The sequence below is a fragment of the Cryptomeria japonica genome, chromosome 10, assembly GCF_030272615.1.
Source record: "Cryptomeria japonica chromosome 10, Sugi_1.0, whole genome shotgun sequence".
Lineage (NCBI taxonomy): Eukaryota > Viridiplantae > Streptophyta > Pinopsida > Cupressales > Cupressaceae > Cryptomeria > Cryptomeria japonica.
The window spans coordinates 151,158,330-151,163,205 of record NC_081414.1 but is presented as its reverse complement, the minus strand read 5'-3'; positions in this window follow the sequence as shown (position 1 = coordinate 151,163,205).

The window sequence follows — 4,876 nt, the reverse complement described above, 5'->3', positions numbered from 1 at the left end:
TGTGAGAAATGTGTGTATGAAGCAAGACTTATGTGATACATGAGAAATCACAGAGTATTATGATTGTTATAGAGACATAGAGGTCACCGAGAAGGTTATCAGAGAATAGTCGAGGAACAGAGTAAATAGAAGGGTTTACTGAGTTACTTTATGAGTTACCGAGGTATGCTATAGGCAAGGTAATCTTATTTTAAGCACATAGAATTTGCTATAGCATTTCAGATGTAAAGTTGTAGATATTTGTAATGATTCTATTGTAATATTTTGAAGTTGTAAGAGAAACCTTTAATAGGGTAAAAGACTCTAACCAAGTCTATAAATTGTAAATCCTTTAACCAGGTGCTACACTTATATAGTGTTGTAAAATCCTTTAGCAAGGTAGATCTAACTAATCTTAATACTCCTAACAGAGTAAGCTATCAAAAGTAGCTAAATGTAGCTCTAACCGAGCATTCTTTATTATTGCAATAGTGAAGTTGTGGGTGCCATCCCCACTGCAGTTTTTCTCTCTAACCAAGAGTTTCTGCGTGACCAAAATATATGTGTTATGGAGTGAATCATGTATGAATGTTATCTATTGATTATAGTTGTGTTATATGTTACTGCACTATCCTGTTTATGTATAACAGTAAGGTTATTACAAAAGAAATGTTTTGGAGTACTGATTCACCCCTCCCCTCTCAGTACATTAGCTTTCCATATTGGGCCTCATAGATTCTACCTTGTTTTGAATGGGTTCTTGAAGATGGTGTACTTCCTCATAAGATGCTTCTTCTCTTTGAATTGCCAACTCCTCTTGTTGTTTCTCTTTTTCCCGGTGTTCTTGCTCTTTCCTTATTATTTCTATTGCTTTGTGTATCACCTCTTTCCATGAGTCCTCATTGTATCTCTTCTTTTCTTTCTACTTAGTTTTTTGATATTTATTCTTCTTTTGCCTCGGGGGTAGATTGTGTCCATATCCCAGTCTTGTTTTGTTTCTAGAAAACTGTGAAGGAGGGTCCAATGGTTCTATAATGCCTTATTGATGCTTTCCTATAATGTCATTGTATCCCATATGTTGCATGACTAGGAATCCTTTTGCATACTATTGTGTTGTTATGGCTACCTCCATAGTAGCAGCTTTGACTTCTTCCTCATCATTGTATAGCCAACTAAGGATGTCTTTCTCTTCTGATTCATGTGCTAGTGTGCCCAATTGGATAAATTTTCCATCAAACTTGGTGATGGCCTATGTTGCTTGATGTGTCGATGCAGAAGGCTTCCTGTGAGTTTTTGGTGATGTTGGTAATTTGGTTAGACACATGGGTTTGAAAGAGTATTCTCCCATGCCTTTCTCTTTAATTTTCATCTTTTGTTTGAAATCCACGGATAGAGATTTGAGCTTTTCTTGATGATGATCTAACACTAAGGAAGTTTGAGCTTCCTGTTATGTGGAACCAAGCTATCTTGGGCTGCCCCCATAGCATTGCAATTTTGAAAAGGGTTATTGTCAGCTGATATGGAAATCTCTTGTCCATTACATGGGAATTTGACACACTGATGGTAAGTTCATAGTACTGATTGTATTTCATGTATCTAAGGACGTCCCAATAAAATATTGTATGTCAAGTCTATATCTAAGACTTGGCACATAGTGTCTCTTTGTATCAGTCCTACCTGAATAGGTAATATTACTGTTCCCTTGGATGATCTCTCTTCATCATCATATGCCTTGATGGTGATCTTTTTGTGTGGATCAATAGACTGCTCAGAGAAGCCTAATGCACGGATAAGTTTTAAGGTATAGATATTGAGACCAGCTCCTCCATCTATTAATACTCTTTTAACTCGATGTTTGTAGACTAAGAATTCAATATGAAGGGGGGTATTATGTGGATGGCTCAAGGAGATATTATCATGTTCAAAAAATGTAATATTATGAGGCCCTGTCATGTGAGCCACCATGGCTTGAAATTTATCAATATCCAAATCTTAAGGCACATTTGTTTCAACTAGTGCTTGTTCCAAGATGTCCTTATGTTTCGGGAAAAGTTTTAGTAACTCAAGTATGGATATCTGAGTAGGAGTTTTCCATAGTTGATCAAATAAGCTATATTGAGTCTTGGGGAGGATGGTTGTTGTTGATGTATGTCCTTTCAAGACATATTTTGAGCTCGGGTGGTTACATTGATCGACTCATGTTTGTGTTTGTCTTTGATTTTAATGACATTTACTTGATTGTCATCTATCGATATATGATTGATGGTGTTATTGTATATGTAATTTATGCATGCGCCTTTGGTATCATTTGATGATGAAGCTCCTTCCTTGTTGTAATTTGGAAGAGGATTTTTAAACGCGTCATGATCACTATTTGTTTTGAGACCATTGACCATTAAATCACCTCTATCAATCATGTCTTGAACAATTTTTTAAGCCTCATGCAATCATTTGTTTGATGTCCTTTATTTCAATGAAAATCAAAGAAGTGTGAGTCATTCCACCAAGGTGGTTTGGGGTTCAAAGATTTTTATGGATGGTAATGTGATAATCTTGTTTGCTAGGAGTTCGTGGAATGCTAATTCTAAGGATTATCCCAATGGTGTGTAGATGCGTCTATTTTGGAAATTGTTGGTGTTACCCCTTTGATTTGGATTAGTTCCTCAGTATGTGTTGTTGCCTTGGGCATTGTTGTTGGTATTTAGATTTGACGGTCCTTGATTGGTATTTGGCGGATAAGTGTTAGTGCCTTTTTTAGCACCCTTTTGATTCTTGGTAGCTTGGGGATTACCTGATAAAGCCAATACTGGTTGTTTGGACTTCATATCATTAGCATTAGTTCCTCCCTCATTAATAATATTTTTGTTTTTGGTCTAGAATCTGGATTTTTCTAAGGTGGTGTTGTTGTTGTTGTTGTTGTTATGGTTGTTAAAATGATAGTTGGATGAATTAGTTTCTTCTTTGAAGAACTTGAATGTTCCTTTCTTGATACATGCCTCCTCTACTTGGATTCCATTTTCGATTAATTTGGCAAAAGATGGTATGCACTGGAGCTTGAGTAGATAAATCATATCACTATTTAGATTGTTGATAAAGGTTTCCATATTTTCTTTCTCAGGCATATCTCAAGGATATATTGAAACCATATGTCTCCATCATTGAAGAAACACCATGAATGTTTCATTAATTTTCTATTTGGTTTTACATACATCCAGCATGGTGAGTGCATGTTGAATATTGTAGGATTATTGCATGATAAATTTATTGATGAACTCATCAAAATATTTGACGAGAGGTGTAAGTTTAGACAACCACTCCATTGTTTTCCCTCCCAAACTTCTTGGGAATAGCCTCAATAAGTGTCATCGTGAGAAAATTCAAGGCTCATGGTACAAAACTCCCGAACATGATCGCAAGGATCACTCTTACCTTCATATTTGTCATATTTGGGTATGTTTGAATTCGGGGGAAAAGGTATCATGTTCAATCTCCTGTCAAAGGGGTAAGGACAAATTTCGTTTAAGGAGTATCGTACTGTTATCTCCTGTTGCATGTCCTATATTTGTCTTTGCAACCTTTGCATTTGTTATGTAAGAGCAACCATGGGTGCATTTGTTTGTTGAGAAAACGATTCTTCTCTTTCATTATCCCTAGTTCAGGTATGGGTGTGTTCTGGTCTGTTATGTTGTTCAGGTATGTTTTGTTCAAGGGTCACGTGTTTCCTCTTCTCTTTTTTGTTCTTGATAAGCATAATTTCAAGACCTTGTCCTAAAGATTTCAGTGTTGAAGACTTTAGGAATCCTAACTCCTTTGCTTGTTAGCATGAGCATGTATTTTTCTTTGTCAGCTTCTATGATTCTTTCCATAAGTTTTTAGAATGAGGGGTTTTCTTGATATTATTGAATAAGATCCTCAGTAATCTCTGTTTCCTCTAGATTTGGATACTCGAAAGGATTTGGTAATCTTCAACCCATACTGGACTTTGGTCATGGTTCGCTTTGCTTGTTTTGTTGAGAGCAAGTGACAATGGGCATCTAGTAGAAACTTTCCATGACAAAGCAGGCAAACTCCTCTTCTTCGTGTTGTTCGAGGGTTGGTGGTTCAAATCGAGCTATGTTATAAGTGATGCAAACTTCTGGGAAGAAAGCTAGGTGATCTTTCCTCCATGATTCAAGCATTGACTGAATGCTGATTTTTGGCAAAAGACTCCGCTTCTTAATGTTTCTTCATCAAATTCGTTTGACTTGTCTTGAAGATATAACCACATATAATGGAGAAAGGTGCGATGTGATTTGAAAAGTTGATGATTTATATAGAGAAATTTATTTTGTTTGGCAAGTTTCTGTGAACTAAGTTGTCATTTCTGTAGATAGGAAATGTGGAAATCATCAAAGCAATGTAAACATTAGACTAGTTCAATCACAAAAACTAGATTGCAATGATAACAATCCTAAGAACATTCAATGAAAACATGAAAAGAAGACATTCAAAATGAAATCTAAGCAAACCAAATGCAGATGTCTCCTTCATGTGGCTCCATTGTCCTTCTTTCTCCTTCAAATTGCTTTGTTTTGTGGATCTCACCTTCAAGTGCATAAGTATAATATGAAAGCAAAATTGACAAGACAAGATGATAGCATAAGGGTACTAGAAGCATGATTGATTCGACCTCTTTGATTGAAGAAATTCATCCAATTTATAGACAAAATTGGAGAAAAGATCAGATTAGCATGAAAGTGATTCGAATGGAAATTCAAATCAAGAATAGCAAAATTATGACAAGTTATGACAAATTGCTATGCAAGGATTTATGACAATTTGTGACAAGAATTTGAAATAGAAATAGACATTTAGGAATTTAGGAGAATTTAGAAAATTAGGTTAGAAATGATGACTT